At 36.9% G+C, this 12,167-nt stretch overlaps 1 pseudogene; it reads right to left on the minus strand.

The window, feature by feature from the left end:
- Positions 1 to 2,331: 2,331 nt before the first annotated feature.
- LOC107732381 (ankyrin repeat and EF-hand domain-containing protein 1-like) lies at positions 2,332 to 10,655 on the minus strand (annotated as a pseudogene).
- Positions 10,656 to 12,167: the final 1,512 nt, after the last annotated feature.

Consider the following 12,167-nt stretch of genomic DNA (forward strand, 5'->3'; position numbering starts at 1 on the left):
ATTGATTTTTCCGTACCTTTCTGCCACATGTACATAACTGACAGTCACCACTGATAAGCTACTACTAAATATTGTAGAAACGTAATTTTCTGTAAAGTTGCTTTGCAATGATTTGTATCGTAAAAAGCGCTATACAAATAAACTTGAATTGAATTCCAATATGCTGATTTGGTGCTTAATTATTATTTGTGTTTAGTTATTAATAATGGTTATTATTATCAATGCTGAAAACAGTTTTTGCTGCTTAATATTTTGCTATTTTTTCCCAGGATTCTTTCATGAAATAAAAAAGTTCAAAAGCATTCATTTGAAATAGACATCTTATGTAACATTATAAATGTCTTGATCAATATAATGTGACCTTGTTTATTTATTTAGTTGACAGGGATATTGTACATTAATAAAACATTCCTGTAAATGTACCAGAATTAGCCAAAGGCTATTTTACATCCGTAGTCCCTGGACAAGATGTTACAAGTCACCCTAAAATAAAATGTAATTAAAAATACATACTAAAAAATTGTATAATTACATAGTTCAAATCATACAGTATTCTATTAAAAAACAATGGGATCAAATAAAGACAATGCAAACAAGATACAATCAATAATAGGATAGCTAGCAAATATAAAATTCTAGTGTTGACAAATCTGAGTATGAATTAACCAATTCTTCAACTGAACCCTAAATAAAGCATGTGTCTAGATCTCGTATAGTTGTCGGAATAGTATTCCATTCTCGTGCAGCAATCACAACAATTGATTTTAGTTTTTAGTGTTTTATTTTTTTATTTATTTAAACAAAATAGAATAGAATTTTAATATATTAATGCCAGGACATGCAAGATGAAAATCATTTATATATAAGTATTTAATAAGTTATAATAAGTCATTGTTAATAAGTATTAATTTCTGTTTTTAAAGCTCCAAATCAGCATATTAGAACAATTTCTGAAGAATGAAGAAATGGCTGCTGAAAATTATTTTAAAATGAAAAATTATTTTAAATTTTAATAATAAAAACAAATATATATATGCTTTTTCCTTTTTTTTTTTTTTTCCTTTTTTTTTTTTACCGGCAGTGTATATTAATTGTAGTCATGACAAATCCTATTAAATTCAACAATGTACACGAGTATTATGATGAAAAACATCATCAATGGAGTTTAATCGACATTCATGCATAAATGCAGACACTTCTGCACATGAAAACACAATTTGCATGTGAGTGCTCATCACTCTTGAAAGATCTTGTTTACACTGAAGCCGAGAGCATTGATTTTGATTAAAAATTCACTACTCCATTTCCATCCCTGACTCACCCCACACTGCTCTGTGTCGTTACCCACATCTACAGGGATGAATGTCACCGACGGGTTCACACTCACACTATCGCTTTCATTCGCCCTGTCCTTCTCACTCTCTGAAGCACTAACTCTCCAAGCCGCCCCCCATCTCTCTCTCTCTACCACTCTCATGTTTGCTCTTCTGTTGTCTCTTTCTCAACCTCTGTAACAAACAGTCAAAAATTTCGATTTAGACAAACATGCATTTACAAAAATCCATATATATCTCAGTTGCTAGTTACAGTCTCTGATAATCGACATAAATTCTCTATAATCTGATTGGATACCAAATGGATATGTGTAAACCCCGTAGTTTCAGTAGCCTTGATTTATAGATGTTGGTTTTGACCATTTATTTTGTTATGTAACCATGCCCAACAGACCTTGAAGGCATAGCAATCTAAAGATCTAATTCAGTGGTAAACGCTGGTATCAGACATGGGCGCATTTAATCAGATCCACATTGTACAAATACAAAAAACCTTATCTCTGTTTTTCAGACGCCACTGTTGACATTTTAAACAAAGCTTACTGACTCTACAGTTACAGTAAACGTGTTGTTACGTTGGTTTAATGTGGATATTTATTTCTTGACCACTGTGAGAATCCTTTTCACTCATTAGTGGTACATTTCTATTGATTTTTAAACTAACAGAATACATCAGGGAATAAATCAGAGAGACTGTTTATGGAAAAAGACTTACAATGGCAGCTACGATTAATAACACATACATTCTGTACCTGTAAATTTTGAATGAAACTTCAATCACATGATATTTTAAGCGAGTTCAAAAGTCGACTCTAAACAATCACAATTCTTTGGGCTGCCATTTTGCAGTACTGTGCTTAAGAGTCCCTGAGGATCTAATGGCGCTTTTCCACTGCATGGTACGGCTCCGTAAGGTTCACTTTTGGGGGGTTTTCCACTGTGTACAGTACCTGGTACCTGGTACTTTTTTTAGTACCACCTCAGTAGCGCCATTAGAACAGCCATCCAAAACAGACACTGTTCGCATGTAAACACTGTTGCGCCATCTGATGGCCAAACAGAGAACCGTGCAATAAACAGGACAGGTGAGTGGTGCATTTCCTTGTAGCAGAATGAATCCGAGGCCAGCGATAACTGGTGCACGTCACTTCAATCTGTGAAGCATAGAAAATAAAAACAGATTTAACTGCAAGTCTTTCTACTAGTCAGTTTCAATCACACATTTCTACTATAACTATACCAGACATTGTTAATCAGCAGTTAATGTATCCGATTCTTGTTAAAGCATATGGATAGAATCGCTGGGTTTTCTGAGATAAACAACATGAGGGGTTTTGCACAGCGCTGCCTGTGGTGAAAGGCCTGTACTCAGCATGCCCGACAGACGCTGAGACATGGAGGAGACAAACTGCATGCCAGCACGTAGGCAGCAGCTCTCATCTCTGCCTCTCCTAAGCGCATAATCAATCTTACTTAACGTACCTCCCTCTCTGAGATGACAGAGAAACAGCCGTGAGATATGCGGTATTAATCCCTGAGTAACTACAGCATAAAACACACTGTATGTTAGAATGTTACCTAAACTAAAGTGCTGATGCCCATGGAACATTTTGAAGCTATGATTCTAAGGCATTTTGGAAGGTTGCCAGGGTGTTGCTATCAGGTAGCCAAGATGTTCTGAGTGGTTGCTAGCTGACCTCAAATCTGTATTATAATTTGGGGCAGGATTCACAAAACATTTTCATAAATAAAATCTTTGCAACCATTATTTTCTTCTTATTTTTTAACTTAAGAATACGTTAAGAATATTTTGCATCCCCATAAACCTTTTTTTAACAATGTTCTAATCTTGATTGTTCTAAAGACAAATTTTAGAAGAATTAGAATTACTGAAAAGAATACACTTTTAAAAATGTAAATAACCTCTTTAAGTAACCTTCAACTTAAACTTAAATGTCTTAAATCCCCAAAGGTGTTTATTGGGTTGTTTAAATTAAGCATAACATTAGCTACTTGTAATGCATATTACTTTTACTAGGGATGTGCACAAGTACTCCGAAGTGACAAAAATAATTGATAATGTAAACAATGATCAGGTATTATGTATCATGTGTGCATTGACTTTGTGCAAATTTTTAAAACAGTAACAACTGCAAAATCAACTTAAATAGGGACCTAGTTTTTAATTTTATAATTACAACATAATTTTCATTAGCATTCAGCACAACTACTGTATATAAAATGCCAAGTGCTCATCTAAGAAGATCTTAAGAAGATATTTAAGAACATCCTTACAAACGTTTTTACAATTTATCTTAAGAAATTTCTTGACTTCTTCCTTAAGAAAATTGTCAGGAATCTGACCCCTGGTGTCTAGATGGCTCAGGTCCCTGTTTTTATGGGATTTCCTGTCCATTTTATTATCTGCCAGGTGGAAATTGTTTGTGTGATCACTTAACAAAAAGTAAGAGGACATGCCAAAGTTTATTACTTCTGTTCTGTGGGGTCTGTGCAAATCCATAACCCAAAAATGTGCAATAATAGTAACAGTGTTTCCTATAGCAAGCAATGATATTTCTGCATTTTGATCTCAAACAAGACAAGGTCTTCACCTTTCAGTCAGTGAGCTCAAACTCCACGGACTTCTTCTGAATGTTTTTATTGAATGGCATCTTGAAGTCATCAAAGTCCACCTCAAAACTGAAACGCTGCCTTCTCCTTTCTTTCCTATCCATCAGCTCAATGGTGGTCAGCTGATTTTGCCACGTCTACAACAAATAGCAAGAACAACGAATATCATAGCCCAATGAAAATAAATTTGCTCATCTGCATAGATAGATAGACAGACAGACAGATAGACAGACAGACAGATAGATAGATAGATAGGTTCTGCATAAAATGCATCCGAAAATGCGTAGTTTTGGCCTATATAACAGGTATTCCATGTATTTCAAAGGTTTTTGAGAATTGGTCTTGAAAATTTAAATTAAGGTATGCGAGTATAAGGATATATTTTTGCAGAGATTGTAATGTGTTGTGTGTGTACAGCCCTTATATGGAGACCATGGTTTCTGCAGGATTTTTAAGCTCAAATTTAAGACTTTTTAAGACCTGCACAAATAAAATTAATACCATATGAACGGGGTAGGGCAATGTCTATAGTAACGTATTAAACTGTAAAATGACTGTAAAAAGCATTATTCTTCTTATCGATCCACCAGTTCACATTTACAGCTCTGTGTGTTTGCAGGGTAAAAACATGGGGCGATTTTCACATTGGTCTGAACAAAAACAACCCCAATACTGTGTTCCTGCGATACCATAGGCTGCAGTTTCAGGACCGCATTTCTACTAGGACCCTATTTTTTTTGTGATAGCGCCACCTAGCAAATTCTATTCCAACAGAGGAGACCTGATTCAAACATCAAACAAACAGATGGAAAGACTAGATCCATGGAAACTATACATTTTTTATCTTTCCATCTTATTTTTGATGTAAGAGCTGGCGTGAACTTGAGTGTGTGAGGCGATGTCAGCAATCTCCATTTAGCCTATTTAGGTGTGCAAAACAGTTCACTGTGCTGCTGGATGTTGTAAACTAGTATTTGTATTCAAATTATTTTACATTTATTAATGTACTAATAAACACACTAATTTGTACCACAATTGTTTTACCATTTACTGCACTTTGTGAGGTGGGTCAGACATCAGACTTGAAGTGCTACGCTACGGCTAATGAACAAGTCTCGCAAAGACACAACTCTATCTTTCTAAGAAAAGAAAGAGTTGAAAGAAAAGAAAGAGCTTTTTTTATATATATACAGTGGTGTGAAAAAGTGTTGGCCCCCTTCCTGATTTCTTATTTTTTTGCATGTTTGTCACACTTTAATGTTTCAGATCATCAAACAAATTAAAAAATTAGTCAAATGCCGACCAAAATTACCCCAAGAGCACAGTGACGACACATCCAAGAGGTCACAAAAGACCCCACAACAACATCCAAACTATATTGAAATAAATTAGGTTAACTATTTCAAGAGGGTTACCAATGGGTATGTTTAGGGTTAGGAGTTGGTTAGGACAATAATTAAGTGTATACAATTAAACAACTACATAATTCCTTAAAAATAATAATATACAGAATTGAATAGCAAGTGCTATAGAATAGTATGAGCTGCTAATATAAACAAACAAAAAAAAAACTAGCCTATACGGTCCTAGAAATGCGGTCCTGAATAAAACAGGCTTATTGAAAATGCACATTCATTCTCTGCCAGCAGGAGGCGCTTTCAGAACGGCAAAAGTATAACTGTTTCCCCGGTAACAGCTGAACACAAATCAGCGCAGCACCAGACTCTGAAACGCGCAGCGCTGGTGTTTATTTAATAAAATCATAGCCTTTTGAAGTTTAATCGTTACATTAAGCCATATCGCAATTCTCGTCTTTCCGTCCCCAAATTTAAGACCTCCTGAAATCAAAATTAAGACTTTTGTGTACAATTTAAGACTTTTTAAGGCCTTAAATTGGATACAACAAAATTTAAGACTTTTTAAGACCCCGCGGAAACCCTGGGAGACATAACTACTGTATGTTGATTAATTGAATGATCAGTAGAATAAGAGTATGAAATTTATGTGCACACTGTTTTGGCATGAAAACACCTTTTATTATTAGTTCATAAGGCCCATTTCTCTGTGCGTATACCTATGAATGGTGTCTAGCTTACCGTTCTTGGCACAAAACTGATGTCCAATTTGTTGAGCTTGCCGGAAGTGATCTGAGTGCTGTGCACGATAACACTGTCTTTCTTCATTGCTTTCTTGACTGCTGAGTTCGAGGAGGCTGTAGGAGTGGGAACGGTGCCCTGCTGAGAAGATAAAGCACCAACACCATAATCAAGACACAGTAGACGTGATGACACATTGACAATGGTGTGACTTTCAACAAAGGTTCAGCGGGGTTTCCCTGTGCACACTAAAGTCACGAAGTCGCCAAGGCCTTGTTGGGGGGAAATGTGACACGTCTGGACTCATTTACTTACTCTTTGCTTGGGTTTTCATTTGCTGTGTCATCTCATTTGCCATACCAGATGGTTTTGATCACAGCTCTTATGCTGCTTCAATTTTATATTTGAAATGACACAGCAATTTTAAAATAAGAAATACTGTGAATAGTACTTTACAAATATCCAGTGAAAAATAATAATAATAATATTTTTTTATTTTTATAGCACCATAACACCAATGGGACGAAGGTCACATTACAGATGTGGGGAACAAGGAAAAAACACCAATGTAAAAAACATGTGTCTACGTAAGAATGCATATTGATAACCCACTACTATGAGACACTTCTGGTGGCAGAATAAATTTATCATGGATAAAAAATATGAATAGCACATTTATACAATAGCATCATTGATGCTGTTTATCCATGCCATTGGTGTCTGTATAAAGTCCAGGACTACTGTAGTATTGAATCAAACCAAAAAACTTGAATCTTTAAATTATATGAAAGGGGAAATGATATTTATTCATGGTCTCATATTACGTTTTAAGTTTTTATTCAATACTGTAATGTATAGCTGAGTAAAATAGCTTCTCAATGAAGAAAAAATGAAGGGCGGGACTTGATTTTGTCAGGAATTGATTGGCTCGTGGATATGTCGAATAAATACGTTGAGTCACATACAGTACAGTTGTTCTACCTTTTCTTTTGTAGAGCCAGGGGTTGAGGCCGGTGTTAGTTTGCGGTGGACTCTGACAGGCTGTGGCTTCTTATTCTCCTTAGGTCTGGGTAGCGTATTAATCTTAGTCTGGATCAAATCCACCACCCTGAAGTCTGCATAAGCGTGGGCAACGTCCAAGCAGTTTTGCTCTGCAATTAAAAGATTAAAAGTTCCTGACTCAAATGACAGCAGAGCCAAAGTTGATCAATCTCAGAGGTTTAATGCACTGTAAATCAGGGTGTTCATAAGAGTCCTCCAGCAAAGATGATGTGGCATTGTGGGAATGACGTAAAAACAGTCTGCATTGAGATGGTTATGAAATAGAAAAGGTGTTCATGGTTTGCACACTTGAATAGATTTATGATCTATCAAGATGTTGAAGTTGTATTATAATAGTTCTTTGCTAGAAAGGGAACTGTACCTGTCTTATTTGCTGCATTGACCTTGGCCCCAGCTTTGATGAGGTACTCCACACAGGACGGTCTACAGCTCTCAATGGCTCTCATTAGGGGAGTGGCTCCATTGAGGGCGGGCGGGTCCACAGAAGCTCCCGCCTCCAGCAGCAACTGTATGATGTCCAGCTGTCCTGCATGACAAGCGTGGTGTAGAGGTGTCCAGCTGAACTGATCGCATGCATTCACATCAGCCCTGCGGTGAGATTATGGTTTGGATATCATTTTTACGAATATACATATGCCAATGTAAATATACTTTAATTTATCAATTTAGAAGGATAGTCATTCCTTCATCATTTACTCACTCTCATGTCATTCCAAACCTGTATGACCTTCTGTCCTCTGTAGAACATTAAAGAAGATAATTTGAAGAATGTTGGTAACCAAACAGTTTCGATTCCCATTGAATTCCATTGTATTTCCCATTGATTTCTAAGTCAATGGGAACCAAAACTGTTTGGTTACCAACATTCTTCAAAATATCTTCTTTAATGTTCTGCAGAAGAAAAAAAATCATACAGATTTGGAATGACAATAGGGTGGGGTAATCACCATTTTTGGATGAACTTGCTATCCTTTTAAGTCAATTCTTATAAGTACATTAAACTTACCCATTATCAAGAAGGAACTTTGCCACTTCGTAGTTCCCACTTGCACATGCAGCCATGAGTGGTGTCTTGTAAAAGCGATCTTTCACATCTACAGGAATCTTTTGGCTGAGTGCCAACCTGAGAGACTCAATATCTCCTGTTTTAACACAGTAGTTCATATTTATGTATATCTTTTCGGGCTCATCGATGTACCATGCCGTATCATCTTCGATAGGATGTCCTGGTCGATGGTCCCGGTCATATCTGTGGGTGTCTGTAGCATGCTGGTAACTTTCAATCATAAAATGCGGTGGCCCACCATCGTCACGCCGATGAATGAAATCAGGTGGGACAGTGCAGATGGGCATAGGTGCATTGAACTTAGTCTTTTTGGTCTTTCCTGCCTTGGTTGCCTTCTTCTTCTTAGGCCCATAAGAAGCCATAACATATGTCTTTGGAAGATATTTGAGACCTTTTAGAAAATCACTTATATTTATAAAGCCCTCTCTTCTCTTATCGAGAGCAAGCAGAAGAGCATGAATTTGTTTATCATTTAGAGGAGTGTGAAGGTCCTGAAGAACAGACACAAAAGTCGTTCTGGACACCATTTCTATTCCCATGTAGCCATCTGATGCTGACTCGAAAGCACTTCTCAGTGCATTCTCATTTTCATGAGACCAGTCGTGAAGCGTCAGAGCCCATGGTTCATTTGTGCCACCTGCTCCTTTTGAGAACTTTCCATGCAGTCGTTCAGCCTTCTTAAGCTCTTTGACAGTGGCTTTGTGACCACAGTCCTTAGCGATCTGACGGGGAAGCAGACCTTCTTGGTTCTTCAGTTTGGGATTGCATCCTAAAGTAGGAATTTGAATCTTCAAGGCATCAAATATAATATTTCAAATCAAGTTCAGCTTGTTCCATATCAAGAAGCATGACTGCTTTTATGGTATGGCTTTTATGCTGCAGGATTTGGGAAAAATCTAATTGTGATTTTTCTAATAAATATTGCCCTCTTAATGTTTGGGAGGGTTGCACATTTTTAATTATTATTATTATTACTAAATAATTTTTAAACAAAATAAGAAATATTATAATAATATAAAATCAAGTATTTAAGAAAAATAATATAGTAACAACTGTAAAATTACTTAATTTCTTCATTTTCAGAAGAAAACCAAAGTGGAACCTTAAAACTTCTCTTTTGCTGACAATAGCCGGTTTATGATGAGCACTTCTCATTAAGAGTTTGTGAATAAATATGGTGCATGTAATAAAAGGAAAATAAACTTTCCTAATAAAATGAATAAATAAAGTAAAAGTACAAAAAAATTAAGAATTATACCTTATTGTGTTGTTTTCAGGTAAAGTCAGTTGTTTTACTATTGATATCCTTTTTTCATTGAGAATTTACAGCAATCTGCTCAAAAAAATATTAATAAGCAGCCATTCTCCCCCCTGGTTTAATGATTCTGTTTGTCTTAAAATAAATTGATTTACCTCTTTGAGCTAGAAACCTGCAGCAATCTGTGTAGCCACCAGAGGCAGCGAAGTGCAGCAATGTATCCCCCTCTGATGTTAACACTCCAAAGTCTGCTGCATATGCAGACAACACCATAATGATCTGGAAAAAAGCAGTAATGATAATCACTTGGAGAAATACGTAGGCTTATAGCCAAATGCTAGGAAAGTTTCATTCAATAACAGCAAATTTTATCACTCTTATATAATTGTTAAACAATAACAGAAGTGATGCTCACTTCAAAGAAGCCTCTTTCAGCCGCAAAGTGAGCTGCATGGAATTGCTTCTTATCCAGGGCATTGACGTTTCCTCCTTTCTTGAGAATGGCTCTCACAAGATCTATTGCTCCTGCTCTGGTGGCCTCCATCAGAGCTGTCCGACCAGTTTCCTGGGATATCATACACACAAAATCAATAATGCAAACACCCGACCCATCAGCAGTCTTGAGTTTGCTTAGTTTATGTACTTGGATGATTTGTGAGCTCAAAGTGTTTTGAAGGATGTGTTATTTGAAGATCAGTTTAAGTTGCAAAATCAAATGTAGGTAAAATGTCAAAGCTTCTTTTAATTAATTGTGTTTGTGTGTGTGTGTGTGTGTGTGTGTGTGTGTGTGTGCATGTGTGTGTGTGTGTGTGTGTGTAGTTAAACTATATTATAAATTAAAATAATAAAAAATTACCTTTCCCCTCTTTGTCTACAAGTTTCATGTCTGCGTTGTTCTTGGCCAGTAGAGACACGATCCTGTCATATCCGAGGTCTGCGGCCAGCATCAGGGGTGTCCTCCCCCTCCTGTCCTGCATGTCTGGACGGGCACCTTGAGCTATGAGGAACTCCAGCATGTCGGGTTTGTTGCCCACCGATGCCAGGTGCAGGACACCGTTCCCCTCGCGTGATTCAGTGAGATTTATGAGGTCACGAACACCCATGCTGATTAATTTCTCTATGTACAGCTTATCTCCATCCTGGACGCACTGCAGTAGCCGATAGTTCTGCAAAACTTCAAGCCTTCCCTTGGCCAGGGTGCATGACATCATGAACCTGAAAATCTAAAAAATGTACGGTAGTATTTGTAGGTTTTTTCCTCCTAGTTTTCTTTGTTTTAAATGCATTTCACTTGAGATTTTAATCAAGGTGCAATAGTAGGGCTCAACATGGCTGAAAGCAGGTTCCTTTAGAAAGGAAAATTTAAAAGAAAAAATAATTATGAATAATTTACTTCCATTGTGTGAGTATATAATCATGTAATCCATAAAAGGTAACTGTAATCTGATTATGAGCATTTTATTAAATGTGACGACTTACCCAAGCGTCTGATGCCCTTTAACTTAAATATTTACATGATTTTTCATAACAAACACATTTCTTTTTATGCAAATAATGTTCCTCTAAGAATATTCAATAAAAACAATTTTTTCGACCATGTGATAATTTGGGGACCCGATTTTACTAAGGGGTCTTTTTTTGCACCTTAATTTGGAGATTTTTAAGTTGTTAACAATATAGCTGTATATCTGATAAACACGTTTTACAAGACTACATTCAATGTCAAAGAACAATCAGATTCCCTTACCTGTTTTGGGGTTCTGAAATCCACAGTATGTTAAGTAAATGTTACATTGTTTCCAAGCGCGTCTCTCTGTGCTCGCTGTGTGTCTCTATGGCAACAGCACGCCGTGAACTCTTAAAAAGCTTCTTCAAGAAGGAAATTCCGCCTCATTGTCCCCGCCTCTTTTTTATTAGAAGCGGCCTAAAATAGAATTACCGCACTTTTACGTGATCACTTGACCTGGGTTGAGTAGCCTGACGAGAAACGGCGTATCAGTTTTCATGGCAATGTCTTCAAGCGTGTGAGTAACTTTTTGTGAGTGACAGTAAGTGACATCTATCACAAAGATAGGCTTCCTCGCGCCATGCTCACATTGGATATGGTTCTCTCACCATTAAGTCGAAGTCATGCATAATTTAATATGTTATCACTTTAGCCCGCGCTCAATCATTCTCAGGAAGGTGGTCCGGTTCAATAAGAAAATGTGGCGAAGAAGATTTCAGATCATCCACTAGAGGGCGCGAATTCACTATAAGTACAATGGCCCGCGCTTTTTAGCCAATGAGAGATCACAATCTGCATTTTATGTTTTGGGATTGGCTAGAGTGTCTTTGGAGGGCGGGGCTTTAGAGTTTAGAGAGAGAGCGTGCGTGGTTAAAGGGAAGGTTAGCAACTGCATAACAACAGGCTTAAAGGGGTCCTTTTATGCTTTTTCACTTTTTCATCTTTAGTTAGTCTGTAATGTTGCTGTTTGAGCATAAAAAAGATCTGCAAAGTTACAAAGCTCAAAGTCCACTTCAAAAGGAGATATTTTATTTAACAGAAATCACTTTTCAAAAACTACGAACGACTCGTTTGGACTGCAACTCATATTTTCCGGGATTTGTGATATCACAAATATCGATGAATGGGATGAAACCTGGTTGAGCTGCACTAGAGAAGGCAACGAGTGTTATCACTATGTCGGAGACACGCTAGCTTTCCCAAGGCCGACGAA

This window comes from Sinocyclocheilus rhinocerous, unplaced genomic scaffold (assembly GCF_001515625.1).
Source record: "Sinocyclocheilus rhinocerous isolate Xijiao unplaced genomic scaffold, SAMN03320098_v1.1 scaffold68, whole genome shotgun sequence".
Taxonomy (NCBI): Eukaryota; Metazoa; Chordata; class Actinopteri; order Cypriniformes; family Cyprinidae; genus Sinocyclocheilus; species Sinocyclocheilus rhinocerous.